Source organism: Scyliorhinus torazame, chromosome 7 (assembly GCF_047496885.1).
Source record: "Scyliorhinus torazame isolate Kashiwa2021f chromosome 7, sScyTor2.1, whole genome shotgun sequence".
Classification (NCBI taxonomy): domain Eukaryota; kingdom Metazoa; phylum Chordata; class Chondrichthyes; order Carcharhiniformes; family Scyliorhinidae; genus Scyliorhinus; species Scyliorhinus torazame.
In genome coordinates this window covers 178,573,165-178,591,673 of record NC_092713.1, presented here as the reverse complement: position 1 = coordinate 178,591,673, position 18,509 = coordinate 178,573,165, and the positions used below count along the sequence as shown (strand labels likewise).

General features: G+C 53.1%; 1 protein-coding gene across 2 annotated transcripts in view; it reads left to right on the top strand.

The window, feature by feature from the left end:
- The first annotated feature begins 419 nt into the window (after positions 1-419).
- Positions 420-18,509, top strand: part of LOC140426728 (polyadenylate-binding protein-interacting protein 2-like) — a 251,899-nt gene continuing 233,809 nt past the window's right edge. Inside the window, exon 1 of one of the 2 annotated variants that reach the window (XM_072511845.1) lies at positions 420-574. The gene's annotated coding sequence lies outside the window, so the exon portion shown is untranslated. The remainder of the gene's footprint in view (positions 575-18,509) is intronic. The other variant, XM_072511846.1, reaches the window with a different exon arrangement.

Genomic DNA, 18,509 nt, shown 5'->3' with positions numbered 1-18,509 from the left:
CCCTCCCCTCCCCCCTCCCCCCTCCCCTCCCCTCCCACCCCTCCCCTCCCCTCCCCCCTCCCCTCCCCCTCCCCCTCCCCCTCCCCTCCCCCTCCCCTCCCCCTCCCCCTCCCTCCCCCCCCCCCTCCCTCCCCTCCCCCCCTCCCCCCCCCTCCCCTCCCCCCCCTCCCCCCTCCCCTCCCCCCCTCCCCTCCCCCCCCTCCCTCCCCCCCCTCCCTCCCCCCCTCCCCTCCCCCCCCCTCCCCTCCCCCCCCCCCCCCTCCCCTCCCCTCCCCCCTTCCCCCCCCCCCCCCGCTAGCTACGTCCTTTCACTTTCGCTCACTCTGCTCTTTCTTTCTCTCTCGCTCTGGCCTCTCTCTGTCTCTCTCTCTGGTTTCAAGTGTTCTACCGGTTATGACGTTCGGGCGGAGGGCGGGGCTGGTGACATCACAGAGTGAAGACGCGGGCCGTATTGAGCGTGATGAGGTGTATCCGGTGGTTTGGACTCAGTCAGGAGAGTGAGTGAGGAGAGCCCGAGTTGGAGACACAGAGCGGAGCGAAACACTCAGCCCAGCAAGCGGCCGGACAGCACACAGTGAGTGAGCAGTGAAGGGACGAGACATAAAAACACATTGTTCACCTGGCCAAAGCGTCGATCACACACTGCTGCCTCACGCCCCCCACCCCTCACCTCATCCCATCCCCTCACCTCGCCCCCATCGCGCCCTCGCCCCCATCGTGCCCTCGCCCCCATCGTGCCCTCGCCCCCATCGTGCCCTCGCCCCCATCGTGCCCTCGCCCCCATCGTGCCCTCGCCCCCATCGTGCCCTCGCCCCCATCGTGCCCTCGCCCCCATCGTGCCCTCGCCCCCATCGTGCCCTCGCCCCCATCGTGCCCTCGCCCCCATCGTGCCCTCGCCCCCATCGTGCCCTCGCCCCCCATCGTGCCCTCGCCCCCATCGCGCCCTCGCCCCCATCGCGCCCTCGCCCCCATCGTGCCCTCGCCCCCATCGCGCCCTCTCGCCCCCATCGCGCCCTCGCCCCCATCGTGCCCTCGCCCCCATCGTGCCCTCGCCCCCATCGCGCCCTCGCCCCCATCGCGCCCCTCGCCCCCATCGCGCCCTCGCCCCCATCGCGCCCTCGCCCCCATCGCGCCCTCGCCCCCATCGCGCCCTCGCCCCCATCGCGCCCTCGCCCCCATCGCGCCCTCGCCCCCATCGCGCCCCTCGCCCCCATCGCGCCCTCGCCCCCATCGCGCCCTCGCCCCCATCGCGCCCTCGCCCCCATCGCGCCCTCGCCCCCATCGTGCCCTCGCCCCCATCGTGCCCTCGCCCCCATCGTGCCCTCGCCCCCTCGCCCCCATCGTGCCCTCGCCCCCATCGTGCCCTCGCCCCCATCGCGCCCTCGCCCCCATCGCGCCCTCGCCCCCCATCGCGCCCTCGCCCCCATCGCGCCATCGCGCCCTCGCCCCCATCGCGCCCTCGCCCCCATCGCGCCCTCGCCCCCATCGCGCCCTCGCCCCCATCGCGCCCTCGCCCCCCATCGCGCCCTCGCCCCCATCGCGCCCTCGCCCCCATCGCGCCCTCGCCCCCCATCGCGCCCTCGCCCCCATCGCGCCCTCGCCCCCATCGCGCCCTCGCCCCCATCGCGCCCTCGCCCCCATCGCGCCCTCGCCCCCATCGCGCCCTCGCCCCCATCGCGCCCTCGCCCCCATCGCGCCCTCGCCCCCATCGCGCCCTCGCCCCCATCGCGCCCTCGCCCCCATCGCGCCCTCGCCCCCATCGCGCCCTCGCCCCCATCGCGCCCCTCGCCCCCATCGCGCCCTCGCCCCCATCGCGCCCTCGCCCCCATCGCGCCCTCGCCCCCATCGCGCCCCTCGCCCCCATCGCGCCCTCGCCCCCATCGCGCCCTCGCCCCCATCGCGCCCTCGCCCCCATCGCGCCCTCGCCCCCATCGCGCCCTCGCCCCCATCGCGCCCTCGCCCCCATCGCGCCCTCGCCCCCATCGCGCCCTCGCCCCCATCGCGCCCTCGCCCCCATCGCGCCCTCGCCCCCCATCGCGCCCTCGCCCCCCATCGCGCCCTCGCCCCCATCGCGCCCTCGCCCCCATCGCGCCCTCGCCCCCCATCGCGCCCTCGCCCCCATCGCGCCCTCGCCCCCATCGCGCCCTCGCCCCCATCGCGCCCTCGCCCCCATCGCGCCCTCGCCCCCATCGCGCCCTCGCCCCCATCGCCCCCATCGCCCCCATCGCGCCCTCGCCCCCATCGCCCCCATCGCGCCCTCGCCCCCATCGCGCCCTCGCCCCCATCGCCCCCATCGCGCCCTCGCCCCCATCGCGCCCTCGCCCCCATCGCGCCCTCGCCCCCATCGCGCCCTCGCCCCCATCGCGCCCTCGCCCCCATCGCGCCCTCGCCCCCATCGCGCCCTCGCCCCCATCGCGCCCTCGCCCCCATCGCGCCCTCGCCCCCATCGCGCCCTCGCCCCCATCGCGCCCTCGCCCCCATCGCGCCCTCGCCCCCATCGCGCCCTCGCCCCCCATCGCGCCCTCGCCCCCATCGCGCCCTCGCCCCCATCGCGCCCTCGCCCCCATCGCGCCCTCGCCCCCATCGCGCCCTCGCCCCCATCGCGCCCTCGCCCCCATCGCGCCCTCGCCCCCATCGCGCCCTCGCCCCCATCGCGCCCTCGCCCCCATCGCGCCCTCGCCCCCATCGCGCCCTCGCCCCCATCGCGCCCTCGCCCCCATCGCGCCCTCGCCCCCATCGCGCCCTCGCCCCCCATCGCGCCCTCGCCCCCATCGCGCCCTCGCCCCCATCGCGCCCTCGCCCCCATCGCGCCCTCGCCCCCATCGCGCCCTCGCGCCCTCGCCCCCATCGCGCCCTCGCCCCCATCGCGCCCTCGCCCCCATCGCGCCCTCGCCCCCATCGCGCCCTCGCCCCCATCGCGCCCCTCGCCCCCATCGCGCCCTCGCCCCCATCGCGCCCTCGCCCCCATCGCGCCCTCGCCCCCATCGCGCCCTCGCCCCCATCGCGCCCTCGCCCCCATCGCGCCCTCGCCCCCATCGCGCCCTCGCCCCCCTCGCGCCCTCGCCCCCCTCGCGCCCTCGCCCCCCTCGCGCCCTCGCCCCCCTCGCGCCCCTCGCCCCCCTCGCGCCCTCGCCCCCCTCGCGCCCTCGCCCCCCTCGCGCCCTCGCCCCCCTCGCGCCCTCGCCCCCCCTCGCGCCCTCGCCCCCTCGCGCCCTCGCCCCCCTCGCGCCCTCGCCCCTCGGCTCGCCCCCCTCGCGCCCTCGCCCCCCTCGCCCCCCTCGCGCCCTCGCCCCCCTCGCGCCCTCGCCCCCCTCGCGCCCTCGCCCCCCTCGCGCCCTCGCCCCCCTCGCGCCCTCGCCCCCCTCGCGCCCTCGCCCCCCTCGCGCCCTCGCCCCCCTCGCGCCCTCGCCCCCCTCGCGCCCTCGCCCCCCTCGCGCCCTCGCCCCCCCTCGCGCCCTCGCCCCCCCTCGCGCCCTCGCCCCCCTCGCGCCCTCGCCCCCCTCGCGCCCTCGCCCCCCTCGCCCCCCTCGCCCCCCTCGCGCCCTCGCCCCCCTCGCCCCCCTCGCCCCCCTCGCCCCCTCGCCCCCCTCGCCCCCTCGCCCCCCTCGCCCCCTCGCCCCCATCGCCCCCCTCGCGCCCTCGCCCCCATGTGCTGGGGAAGCCAATTCCATGGGGTGTTCGTTTCCAGAAGCTCTGAGAGTGGGGTGGCCTTGGTGGCAAAACTATCTATATAATTTCTGCAGTATTCCACTAAACCTAGGAATGAATGGAGTGCACTTACGTTACGGAGCAGGGGCATGTTCACAATGGAGTTAATTCATTTTTGTTCAATGTCACGTTTGCCGGGTGTAATCGTGGTGCCTAAATAAAGTACCTTTTCCCTCAATATCTGTGCCTTTTTGAGGTTAACCTTGCATCCGATGGACTGGAGCAGGGTCAGTAATTCGGCTAGCAGAGCCACATGCTCTTCCCTGGTATCGGTTTGCAGAAGCAGGTCGTCTACATACTGAACTAGGCATTCGGGGCGGGAGAATTTGGAAAGTCCAGCAGTTAGCTGCCTGTGGAAAATGGAGAGGGAAGTATGGACGCCTTGGGGGAGACACGTCCACGTGTACTGTTGTCCTTAAAGTGAATGCGAATTTATACTTGCAAACTCAATCTAGGGGAATGGACCTAGAGTGGGGGACTCAATTACTAGGGGTCACGAGTTCAAAGTGAGAGGGGAAAAGTTTAAGGGTGATATGTGTGGAAAGTTCTTTACGCAGAGGGTGGTGGGTGCCTGGAACGCATTGCTGGCGGATGTGGTAGAGGCGGGCACGATAGCGTCATTTACGATGTATCTAGACAGATACATGAATGGGCAGGGAGCAGAGGGATACAGAGCCTTATAAAATCGACAACAGTTTTAGATAGAGGATCTGGATCGGCGCAGGCTTGGAGCGCCAAAGGGCCTGTTCCTGTGCTGTAATTTTTCTTTGTTCTTTGAATAGTTTGGATGGGGCTGTTTTTATCCAGTTTGTGCAGGAGGGTTTCCTCACACAATATGTGGATAGACCGTCAAGAGGCGGGGCCACATTGGATTTGGTACTGGGTAATGAACCGGGCCAAGTGTTAGATTTGGTTGTGGGAGAGCACTTTTGCGATCGTGACCACAATTCGGTGACTTTCACTGTAGCAATGGAGAGGGATAGGAAGATGCGGCAGGGCAAGGTTTATAACTGGGGGATGGGTAATTACGATACGATTAGGCAAGAATGGGGGAGCATAAGATGGAACCAGGAACTGTCAGGGATAGGCACAATTGAGATGTGGAGCTTGTTCATGGAGCAAATACTGCGTGTCCTTGATATGTATGTCCCTGTCAGGCAAGGAGGAAATGGTCGAGTGAGGGAACCATGGTTTACAAAAGAGGTTGAATGTCTTGTCAAGAGGAAAAAGGGGGCTTATGTAAGGATGAGAAAACAAAGTTCAGTTCGGGCACTTGAGGGATACAAGAAAGCTAGGAATGAGCTAAAAAAAGGGCTTAGGAGAGCTAGGAGGGGGCATGAGAAGTCCTTGGTGGGTAGGATCAAGGAAAACCCCAAGGCTTTTTACACTTTTTATGTGAGGAATAAAAGAATGACCAAGGTGAAGTCGGGGCCGGTCAAGGACAATAGTGGGACCGTGTGCATGGAGTCTGAAGATATAGGAGAGGCCCTAAATGAATAATTTTCTTCAGTGTTCACAAAGGAGAGGGGCCATGTTGTTGAGGAGGATAGTGCGATTCAGGCTGGTAGGTTGGAGGAGGTAGATATTCGGAAGGAAGCTGTGTTAGAAATTTGGAGAAGCCTGAGGATAGATAAGTCCCCTGGGCCTGATGGGATATATCCTATGATTCTTTGGGAGGTGAGGGATGAGATTGCAGAGCCTTTGGCTTTGATCTTTAAGACCTCACTGTCTACAGGAATAGTGCCAGAAGACTGGAGAGAGGCGAATGTTGTCCCCTTGTTCAAGAAAGGGAATAGGTATAACCCTGGGAATTATAGGCCGGTTAGTCTCACTTCGGTCATAGGTAAATTATTGGAAAGAGTCCTGAGGGATAGGATTTATGATCATTTGGAAAGATACAGCTTAATCCAGGATAGTCAGCACGGATTTGTGAGGGGTAAGTCTTGCCTCACAAGTTTGATTGTATTCTTTGAGGAGGTATCTAAGTACATAGACGAAGGTAGAGCAGTTGATGTCGTATACATGGATTTTAGTAAGGCGTTTGATAAGGTGCTCCATGGTCGGCTCATGCAGAAAGTAAGAAGGCATGGCATAGAGGGAAATTTGGCCGATTGGATCAGTAACTAGCTATCACATTGAAGACAGAGGGTGGTGGTAGATAGTACATTTTCATCCTGGAACCCAGTCACCAGCGGTGTACCACAGGGATCAGTGTTGGGTCCTCTGCTATTTGTGATTTTCATCAATAACTTGGATGATGGAGTTGAAGGTTGGGTTAGTAAATTTGCTGATGATACCGAGATTGGTGGAGAATTGGATAATGTGGAGGGCTGTTGTAGGCTGCAAAGAGACATTGATAGGATGCGATGCTGGGCTGAAAAGTGGAGTTTAACCCTGATAAGTGTGAGGTGATTCTTTTTGGTAGGACAAATTTGAATACAGATTACAGGGTTAACGGCAGGGTTCTGAAGATTGTGGAGGAGCAGAGAGATCTCTGAGTTCATGTCAATAGATCTCTGAAAGTTGCCACCTAAGTGGATAGAGCCGTGAAGAAAGCCTGTAGTGTGTTAGCATTTATTAACGGGGATTGAGTTTAAGAGCCGTGAGGTTATGCTGTAACTATACATGACCCTGGTGAGACCAGGTGAGTATTGTGTGCAGTTCTGGTCACCTCATGATAGTGTTGCTAACTTTTGGTTAGTTCAATTGGCTCTGTTTTATAACCTTTGCTCTATAGAGTCGCCAGGTATCTTTATGATGCCGCCACGAAGTTCAAGTAATGATCAATAACTCAGTACACCAATTAGTAAGATTCAAATCAAAGCACATTTATTTACACACAATCAAATCTACTCATGCATAAACTCTACTTTCTAAGCTACTTCTACAACTAACAGGCCTATACTTAGCTTCGGACTGGCCCACCAGGTCAGGGGAACAAATGGCCTTTCGTTCGGGTTCTGAGTCTGCGGGATTCAAAGCTGGTATAGACTGGTAGCTAGGAGCGCCCATCTCGTAGCGAGCGTTGACTTGCGACTTGCGTTCTTTCGGCAGCAGCTGGACGGGTCACTGTCAAGGGTTGGTTCGCGTTGCTGAGTGACCCTGTCAAGAAGGACAATTTGAACTTGGGGGCTTTACTTTATAGTCCCCAGGGGCTTCCCGCCTTTTGGGGCGGACCCCATACCTGGTTTCAAGTGATTGGACTTTGTTCTAATCGCTTAGTTCGATTTCTCCAATACTGGAGTGGTTCCCTGATCGATGGGCGGCCTTTAGGTGTCCGTTAACCTCTTTTGTGTTGGCTCCTGCTGGCGCCGAGGAGTCTGGCTTGGCTTTATTTACCTTAAATGTTTTGATTGTTCCCAGGGATCGCTCATTAGTATGTAGATGGCCGCTACATTATTGTGCAGATGGTTGCTGGTATCGATGCTGTCTGGGCTTTTGCAGAGTTTAATACACAGTAAACTTGCACCTGCTAGTTTCAGCCTGCGTTGGCTGAATTTCCCTTCAGCCTTTGCTGTTCTCCATTTTACATCGGGAATTGGCCAACCCAGGTGGCTACAATAGGAAGGATGTGGAAGCTTTGGAAAGGGTGCAAAGAAGATTTACCAGGATGCTGCCTGGATTGGAGGGAGGTCTTATGAGGAAAGGTTGAGGGAAGGAGGATGAGAGGTGACTTAATTGAGATGTATAAGATGATGAGAGGGATAGATAGAGTGGACGTTCAGCGACTTTTTCCTCGGGTGGATGTAGCTGTTACAAGGGGGCATAACTATAAGGTTCATGGTGGAAGATATAGGTGGGATGTCAGAGGTAGGTTCTTTACTCAGAGAATGGTTGGGGTGTGGAACGCACTCCCAGCTATGATAGTGGAGTCGGACACTTTAGGAACTTTCAAGCGGTTATTGAATAGTCATAAGGAGTGCACTAGAATGATGGGGAGTAGATTGATTTGATCTTAGTTTCAGACTAGTTTGGCACAAGATCGTGGGCCGAAGGGCCTGTACTGTGCTGTACAGTTCCATGTTCTATGTTGTAACTCCTTGATTCAAACTCTATTGTCCTGGGGGAAATGGTGATCGACTCTTAATGGATACAAGTTTCAGCCAAGTCTGGTTTCTTTGCACAATACACAGAGGTTGTGTACCTGTCTGTGTCCCAAATTGACCACAATTCCCATGGTCCTTTGCAGGTGGCCATTTTACATGGTTACACCTTTAAATCTATCCCCAAGTCACTGACCTCTCTGTCAATGTAAATTGGTCCTTCATCCCCATCCATTCTATCCAGACCTCTCTCAATTTTGTACATCTCAATCAAATCTCCCCTCAGCCTCCTCAGTTCCAGCTGGCAGCAAGGTAGCACAGTGGTTAGAACTGTCGCTTCACAGTGCCAGGGGCCTGGGTGCGATTCCTGGCTTGTGTGGAGTCTGCACATTCTCTCTGCGTCGGCTTCCTCTGGGTTCTCCGGTTTCCTCCCACAAGTCTCGAAAGACGTGCTTGTTAGGTGAATTGGATATTCTGAATTCTCCCTCTGTGTACCCAAACAGGTGCCGGAGTATGGCGACTAGGGGATTTTCCTAGTAACCTCATTGCAGTGTTAATGTAAGCCTACTTGTGACACTAATAAAGATTATTATTATGAGAACAACTCCAGTCTATCCAATCTTCCCTCATTGCTGCAATTTTGCAGTCCTGGCGACATCCTCGTAAATCTCCTGTGCATCCTCTGTATATGTTTAATCCAGGCAAATGTGAGGTAATGCATTTTGGTAGATCTAACATAGAGGGGAAATACACCGTAAATGACAAAACTCTTAGGAATATAGAAAGTAAGAGAGATCTGGGCGTGCAGGTCCACAGATCTTTGAAGGTGGCAACACAAGTGGACATGTGGAAAGCATATGGAATGCTTGTCTTCATTGGACGGGCCATTGAGTATACAAACGGGCAAGTCATGCTACAGTTGTATAGAACCTTGGTACGGCTGCATTTGGAATATTGCGCACAATTCTGGTCGCCACACTACCAGAAGGGTGTGGAGGCTTTGGAGAGGGTGCAGAGGAGGTTTACCAGGATGTTACCTGGTGTGGAGAGTGTTAATTATGCGGAGCGGCTGAATAGACTCCGACTGTTTTCATTAGAAAGACTGAGGTTAAGGGCTGATAGAGGTTTACAAGGTTATGAGGGGCATGGATCGAGTGGATGGGCAGACACTCTTTCCCAGGGTGGAGGGGTCAGTCACCAGGGAGCATAGATTTAAGGTCCGTGGGGCAAAGTTTAGAGGAGATGTGTGAGGCAGGTTTTTTACTCCGAGGGTGCTGTGGGCCTGGAACTCGTTGCCAGGGGAGGTTGTGGAAATTGATACATTAACGGCATTCAAAAGGCATCTCATGGATACATGGATAGGATGGGTATCGAGGGATACGGCACAAGGAAGTGCTGAGGGTTTTGGCAAAGGTTGGTATCATGACCGGTACAGGCTTGGAGGGCCGAAGGGCCTGTTTCTGTGCTGTATTGTTCTTTGTTCTATCCTTTCTGTAATGGGGTGCTCAGAACCACATACACTACTCTAATTGTTGCCTAACTACTGTTTTATGCAGTTTCAGCATAATCTCCCTGTTATTATATTGTATGCCTTGGCCAATAAATGAAAAGATTACATTTGCCTTCTTAACCACCTTATTTACCTGGCCTACTACCTTCAGGGATGTGTGGACATTCACTTCAAGGTCCCTCACTTCATCTACACTTCTCAGTATTCTCCCATTTATTGTGTGATCTTGTTTGACCTCCCCAAATGCATCATCTCGTATGTCTCTGGTCTGCATTCCAATTGCCTCTTTTCTGCCCACCTGACCAGTCCATTGATCCCATCCTCTAGTCTGCCCCTTTGCTCCACGCGATCAAACTCCTCGCTGTCAACCATGCAGCCAATTTTTGTGTTGTCTACAAACCTCTTGATAATTCACCTATCCTTGCATCCAAATCATTAATATATATCAGAAAAAGCAGGGGATCGAGTACTGACCTCGCGGAACTCCACTGGAAACGGCCTTCAGGTCACGTAAACATCCATCAACAATTACCCTTTGTTTCCTGCTTCTGAGGCAATTTTCTACCCAGCTTGTTTCATAGATTATCATAGAAATTACAGTGCTGAAGGAGGCCATTCAGCCCATCGAGTCTGCACCGGCTCTTGGAAAGAGCACCCTACCCAAGGTCAACACCTCCACCCTATCCCCATAACTCAGTGACCCCACCCAACATTAAGGGCAATTGTGGTTACTAAGGGCAATTTATCATGGCCAATCCACCTAACCTGCACATCTTTGGACTGTGGGAGGAAACCGGAGCACCCGGAGGAAACCCACGCACACACGGGGAGGATGTGCAGACTCCGCACAGACAGTGACCCAAGCTGGAATCGAACCTGGGACCCTGGAGCTGTGAAGCAATTGTGCTATCCACAATGCTACCGTGCTGCCCCTTACCATGTTACATCCCCCTAGATCTCAAGGGCTTTCATTTTTTTAACCAACTTGCCATGTGGGACCTTATCAAAAGCCTTGCTAAATTCCACATGGATCACATCAACTGCACTCCCCTCATCAATCCAGTTTATTTCCCCAAAAATTCAATTAAGTTCCCTTAACAAATTCATGATGACTGTCCTTGATTAATCTGTCTTTCTAAGCAACGATTTAACTTGTTCCTCATCATTGATTCCAATAATTGTGTCATGACGAAAGTCTGACTGACTGGTCTATAATTATTCAATCTATCCCTCGCTCCTTTTTTAAACGATGCGACAATGTTAGTAGACCTCAATTCTCCGTCACGTCATCTACATCCAGTGAGGATTGGAGAATGATGGTCAGATCCTGCACTAGCTCCTCCATGGCTTTTTTTAACTACCTGGGGTATGTTTCATCCGGCCACAGTGATTTATCTACTTTCAAAGATGCTAATCTTCTTAATATTTCAATTCTCCCTTTGTTTATCACATCCAATATTTCTCAATCCTGCTCAACTACAATGTCTGCACCATCTCCCTCTTTTGTGAAGACAAATGCATTAGAACCAAACCTACATCTTCTGCTTCCACGCCAGTTTATGGTTTTGCTTTCTTATGGGCCCTACTCTTTCCCTAGTTATCCTCTTACTCCTAATGTATTGATAAAACATATTTGAGTTCCCATTTATTTTACTTGTCAATATTCTTTCATGCCCACTCTTTGCTTTCCTGATTTCCTTTTTAAAAAAAAAAAAAAAAATTTTTTTAACAATTCAGTTTTTTCAATTAAAGGGCAATTTAGCATGCCCAATCCACTTAGCCTGCACATCTTTGGGTTGTGGGGGCGAAACCTACGCAAACACTGGGAGAATGTGCAAACTCCACACGGACAGTGACCCAGAGCCGGGATCGAACCTGGGGCCTCAGCGCCGTGAGGCAGCAGGGCGAACCCACTGCGCCACCGTGTTGCCAAGTGATTTCCGTTTTGATAGCACCCTTCTCTCCGCTTTATGTAGTATTGAATTCTTGGTGTCTGACATAAAGATTTCCTTTTCTCCCTTATCTTATACAACCATAGAATCTCTACAGTGCAGAAGGAGACCATTCGGCCCATCGACTCTATGCCAACCATTCGAAAGAGCACCCTACCTAGGCCCAATTCCTGCTCTAGACATGTATCCCCACCCAACCTTTGAACTCTAAGGGGCAATTTAGCATGGCCAATCCACCTAGCCTGCACATCCTGTGGATTGTGGGAGGAAACCGGAGCACCCGGAAGAAACCCACACAGACATGGGGAGAATGTGCAAACTCCACACAGACAGTCACCCGAGGTCGAAATCAAATCCGAATCCCTAGCAGTGTGAGGCAGCAGTGCTAACCACTGTGCCACCGTGCTGCTATACTATGTCAGCTCCTTGAAATCCAGGGAGTTTCATAGTTTGCAATCCCCCTGTTATTCTTTGTGGGAATGTTTACTCTGAACTTGAATCTCCCTTTCAAATGCCTGACACTGATTTACCTTCAAGTGGATGTTTCAAGTCCACATTTGCTAAATTACTGCTCAGCTTAGCAAAATTGGCCGTACCCCAGTTTAGAACTTTAACTTCTGTTTATCTTTGTCCTTTACCATAATTGTGTTAAAACAAACTGAATTATAACTACTGCCACCAAAATGCTCTCCCACTGTCATTCCTTCCACCCATGCAGCTTTATTTTCTAAAACTGAGTCCAGAACTGCACCCTCTCTTGCTGGACTTGCTACAGACTGGCCATAACGTTCTCCGAATGCACCTTCAGAGTTCTCTCCATTTCTTTCACCGTGAAACAATCCCAGTTAATAGTGGGGTAGTTAAAATCCCTACCTATTACTGCCCTATTGTTTTTGCATTTCTTCAAGATTTGTTTGTAGATTTGCTCCTCTCTCTCCCTCTGACAGGGCAGCACTGTAGCACAAGTGGTTAGCGCAGTTGCTTCACAGCTCCAGGGTCCCAGGTTCGATTCCCGGCTTGGGTCACTGTCTGTGCGGAGTCTGCACGTTCTCCCCGTGCCTGCGTGGGTTTCCTCCGGGTGCTCCGGTTTCCTCCCACAGTCCAAAGATGTGCAGGTTAGGTGGATTGGCCATGATAAATTTCCCTCAGTGCCCAAAAAGGTTAGTTGGGGTTATTGGGTTACGGGGATAGGGTGGAGGTGGGGCTTAGGTAGAGTGCTCTTTCCAAGGGCCGGTGCAGACTTGATGGGCCGAATGGCCTCCTTCTGCACTGTACATTCTATGACTGGGGGGTATGCTGCCAGTAGTGTGACTGACCCTTTTTTGATCCGACGTTCAATCTGTATGGCCTCAGTTGATGATCCTTCCAGCATATCATCTCTTCTCTAACCAAAGTTTCCACCCTCCATCCCTTTTTATCCCCTTTCTTTCATCAATTTAAAGTACCCAATTTAATTTTTTTTATTAAGGGGCAATTTGGCGTGGCCAATCCACCTACCTTGCACATCTTTGGGTTGTGGGGGTGAAACCCACTCAGACACGGGGAGAATGTGCAAGCTCGACATGGATCTGGGGCTGGGATTTATTCCCCTTTCTATTTCCACTGAAAGCCCTGATCTGGCATTCCTGTCCCTCTTTAGGCCATGTTTCTGGAATAGCTAAGTTAACATATTGCCACGGTTTTATCTCTGCCCTCCGCTTGTTTGCTTTATTTACTATACTTCTTCGATTAAAGTATAGACACTTGAGCGCAGCCAAATTCTTACATTTTTCAATCTTTGGTTTTCTCTGCCATCCAGACTCGCCATTTGATTTTCTGCCTTCCATTACCATTTATGATTTTGCCCTATCTGAATTCACTCTCTGGTTCTCATCTCGCAGCCAAAATAATTTGTTGCTACTTTATTATCGAACCACAAGCAGCGAGTATGTTTCTTGTATTGACCAAATGACACCACAACCAGTATGTTAGTTCAAAAGACAATTTATTATTAAACACAAGACTTATCTTTATGAGCAATGATACACGCGGCTACGTATTAAACTACACCTATCAACTAAGATGACCTTTATTTAACTTCTGGATGACCGGCTCTGTGCAGGTAGATGAGGCTTTATCTGAGTCCCCATGTGTGTCGGCTGGAAATCGTCTGGTTCGTCTTGGCTGTGGCTCGTCTCTCTCTGGTAGCAACCATGGTCTTGAACTTGGCTGTCGTTATGCTGCAATTGGTGTGGGCACAGGCCGGTCCCAAAAGAGACCGATCCTTAGTGCACAGGGCCTCTTATCCTTCTTCTCTTTCGCGCTCTTTTGGGCGGGGTTAACTCAGGATCCAATGGATCGATAGGGTCCCGATCACTCTGATCGATACTGGCCAATTAGGGGCGGGCACCTTGATGGCTGGGCGGGTCCTAGTCACCATTGTTCCAAGTGTGTAGGCCTTTCCAAATAAGGGGAGATGTCGTCGGAGAGTCTGCTATTGTTGCTATTCCTTAATTTGAGTCTATTGTCCTGGGGAAATCGGTGATTGACCTTTAACAGGTGCAAGTTTCAGTCCGGTTTGGTTTTCCTTTGCTCAATACACAGAGGCTGTGTACTGTCTGTGGCCCGACTTGACCACAATTCTCTTTATCCTTTGGCGGTGGCCATTTTAGATGGTCACAAATTGAAACCTGGTTCAACAGCACTAGCAAACCTGCCGGCAAGTCTGTTCTGCTTGGTGTCACAGCTCCATTAAGGTCCAAACCATCCAGCTTGCACAGGTCCCACCTCCCCCCGAACCAATCCCAATACCCCAAGAATCTGAAGCCCTCCTTCCTGCACCAGCTCTTCAGCCACAGATTTGCCAGCTCCACCTCTATTTCTGTGCTTACTCGCACGTGTCACTCAGGTTAACCTGGAGATTACTACCTCTGAGGTTCTGCTTTTTAATGTCTTATCTAGTTCCTCAAAACCTGCTTTTAGGACCTCAACCTTCATTCTACTCGGGTAACAATAATCTTTATTATTGTCACAAGTAGACTTACATTCACACTGCAATGAAGTTACTGTGAAAATCCTCCAGTCACCACTTTCCGGCGTCTGTTGGGGTACACAGAGGGAGAATTCAGAATGTCCAATTCACCTAACAGCACGTCTTTCGGGACTTGTGGGAGGAAACTGGAGCGCCCCGAGGAAACCCACACAGACACTGGGAGAACGTGCAGACTCTGCACAGACAGTGACCCAAGCCGGTAATCGAACCCGGGTACCTGGTGCTGTGAAGCAATAGTGCTAACCACTGTGTTACCATGCCGCCCACTGTGCTGCTGTGTCGTTGATACTGCTGTGCACCATGATCTCTGACTATTCACCATCCCTCTTAAGAATATCCTGCAGTTGCTCTGGGAATCCTTGACCCTGGCACCATGACTGACTAACATTATTCCAAAATTTGAGCATTTCCAACTTTGTTGCCAGTGATGGAAATAGTTTGAAACTTCACCAATTCTGTGACAGCAATTTATTTATTTTTAAAAATATTTTTTATTCTCCTTTTTCACATTTTTCACATTTTCTCCCAAATTTACACCCACCAACAATAAACAATAATTAGTAACAAATATGTCAATCTCCATACCAATAACAACGATCCCATCCTCCCACCAAACCCTAAACATATTAGCCCACATGTTCACACAAACAAATGACAAAAGGAATTAGGGATCACCCATAGTCGCCATTAACACACACAGCCCCCCTCCCACCCACCCGCCCCAACTAACGTTCAATGTTATCCAGTTCTTGAAAGTGCATAATGAATAATGCCCAGAATTGTAGAACCCCTCCATCCTTCCCCTCAGTTCAAACCTAACCACCTCAAGAGTCAAGAATTCCAACAGGTCCCCCTGCCACGCCGGGGCACAGGGTGGAGAGGTTTCTCTCCAACCCATCAGGATCCGCCTTCAGGTGATCAACGAGGCGAAGGCTACATCTGCCTCCGCACCCGTTTCCAACCCTGGCTGGTCCGACACCCCAAATATGGCCTCCCGGGGGCCCGGGTCCAGTTTCGCATGCACCACTTTAGAAATTATCCTAAAAACCTCCTTCCAGTAATCCCCTAGCTTTGGACAGGACCAAAACATCTGAACGTGATTGGCAGGGCCCACCTCCCCGCAACGTTCACACACATCTTGTACTCCTTCAAAGAATCGGTTCATCCTCGCCCTCATGAGGTGTGCTCTGTATACCACCTTCAGCTGTATCAGCCCCAACTGTGAAAGCACTAAAGAGGATTTGATTTGAACAGATTGGTTGAGTTCTCTGAATAAAATCATTTTGGTTTGCAAGCGGATGCTGGATTACAAAGAGGAATTTAAGAGGATCATCTTTGGATTCCTCCCACCGCTGGAATAGGGTGGATGGGAAGATTAAAGAGTTTAGCACGTGGTTAAAGGGTGGGTTCAGGAAGAGAGATTGGTTGAAATATTGGCGCCAGTTCTGGTGAGAATGAGAGTTATTCCATTTGGATAGACTGCATTTTCAAAAATTCTTTCAAGGGATTTGAGTGTTGCTGAGTAGGCCAGCAATAATTACCCATGCCTGAACGTCGTTGAGAAGGTGGTGGTGACCTGCCTTCCTGAACTGCTGCAGTCCATGAGGTGTAGGTACACCCACTGTGCTGTTATCGTGAGAGTTCCAGGATTTTGACCCAGTGACAGCGAAGGAACGGCACTAATTTTCCAAGTCAGGATGGTAAGTGATTCAGAGGAGAACTTGCAGGTGGTAGCACAGTGGTTAGCACTATTGCTTCACAGCGCTCGGGTGCCAGTTTCGATTCCTGCTTGGATCACTGTCTGTGTGGAGTCTGCACGTTCTTCCTGTGACTGCTTGGGTTTCCTCGGAGTCCTCCAGTTTCCTCCCACAGTCCAAAGATGTGCAAGTTAGGTAGATTGCCCTTAGTGTCCCAAAAAGGTTAGGTGGGGATGGGGTGGAGGTGTGGGCTTAGGTGGGATGCCCTTTCCAAGGACCGGTACAGACTCGATGGACCGAATGGCCTCCTTCTGCACTGTAAATTCTATGGTGATGTTCTAGGTGGCAGTAGGTTTGGAAGGTGCTGTTGAAGGAGCCTTGGTGAGTTGTTGCAGTCCATTTGCTGCCACTGCACGTCAGTGGTGGAGGGAGTGAATGTTGAATGGGGTGCTAATCAATTTGTCCTGGATGGTATTGAGTCTCCTGAGTATTGTTGGAGCTGCACTCATCCAGGCAACTGGAGGGTATTTCATCATACTCCTGTAGATAGGTGTCAGTAGGTGAGTTACTCTTCGCAGAATTCACAGCTTCTAATCTGAAGCTGAGAAAGCAGATTCATAGAAAAATTGAGAATGATGGAGAATTGAGGAAGAGTGGATGGAAAAAATGAAAGCACACAGGAGGCCATTTTGTCCATTGAGCCCTTGCAGGCTCTCTCTAGAGCAACCCAGCCAATACCATTTTATTCCCATGGCCATCCCAACTTTATTTCCGTTGTGTCCATCCAATGTCAATCCAATTTTCTTTTGAGCCCCCCCCCCCTTGTATTTCTTAACCAAAGTGTAAAATTTGTGTCCCCTAATCCTTGTACCAGCAGCCAATGGGAGCAGTTTCTTTGTCTACACCTGTCATCGTCTATCAATCTACACCGCTATCAGATCTCCCCTCAATCTCCTTTACTCTGAGGGAACAACTCCAGCTTCCCCAAATTAACCTTGTATCTAAAATGCCCCCATCCCTGGTAAATCTCCCTCCACACCCTCTCAAGGACCCTCACACATTCTTCCTGAAGTGATATGACCAAAACTGGACACAATACTCCAGCTGTGGCCCAACATCAGTTTTCATAGAATTTACAGAGCAGAAGGAGGCCATTCGGCCCATCGAGTCTGCACCGGCTCTTGGAAAGAGCACCCTACCCAAGGTCAACACCGCCACCCTATCCCCATAACCCAGTAACCCCACCCAACACTAAGGGCAATTTTGGACAGTAAGGGCAATTTATCATGGCCAATCCACCTAACCCGCACATCTTTGGACTGTGGGAGGAAACCGGAGCACCCGGAGGAAACCCACGCACACACGGGGAGGATGTGCAGACTCCGCACAGACAGTGACCCAAGCCAGAATCGAACCTGGGACCCTGGAGCTGTGAAGCAATTGTGCTATCCACAAGGCTACCGTGCTGCCCTAAAGATTAAGTCTATATTCCCTCTCCCTGTCCCTTCCCCCAAAAGCCATCACTTCCCAATTCATAGAATGCCTACAGTGCAGGAGGAGGCCATTCAGCCCATCGTATCTGCACCGGCCCCTGCTCCAATAGAGCACCCGACCTTGGCCCAATCCCACACCCTATCCCTGTAACCCCACCGAACCTTTGGACACTAAGTGACAATTTAGCGTGACTAATTCACCTAACCTGCACAACTTTGGACCGTGGGAGGAAACCGGAGCACCCTGATGAAACCCACGGAGACAAAGGGAGAATGTGCAAACTCCACACAGACAGTTCTCTCTATCTGCTGACTGTCCGTCTATTCTGCTGGCCTCTCTATGTCCTGATACAGTTTATTGACATCATTCTCACTGTTTTTCACTCCTCTAGGTTTGGTATCATGGATAAATTTTGAAATTTGACTTTGAATTCCAATACCCAGGACCGGGCAGCACGGTAGCATAGTGGTTAGCACAGTTGCTTAACAGCTCCAGGGTCCCAGGTACGATTCCCGGCTTGGGTCACTGTCTGTAGAGTCTGCATGTTCTCCCCGTGTCTGCGTGGGTTTCCTCCGGATGCTCCGGTTTCCTCCCACAGTCCAAAGATGTGCGGGTTAGGTCGATTGGCCATGCTAAATTGCCCTTAGTGTCCTAAAAGGTTAATTGGGGTTACTGGGTTAAGGGGATGGGGTGGAGGAGGCATCTGCTTGAGTGAGGTGCTCTTTGTAAGGGCCGGTGCAGACTCGATGGGCCGAATGACCACCTCCTGCACTGTAAATTCTATGATTTATCTCGGGGAAAGAAAACCGTGATCTGGCGCTGAGCCTTGGGGAGCACCACTGTCAAAAGAGCATTGCTGTAGAAAAAACACTGACCACCCTCCAGTCTGAAAAACAGTCATTTACTACAACTGATGCAAAGTTTTTTTCGGGTTGGTGGTTTAAATCCACATCTGAGAGTCTGCGCTTACTCAGTATTAATTTGTTCTTTTGGGATTTGGACACTAGAAGACAATTTAGTGATATAACTTGGGAAACATTTATTTAGCAATATAAGTTACACTTCATAATACTA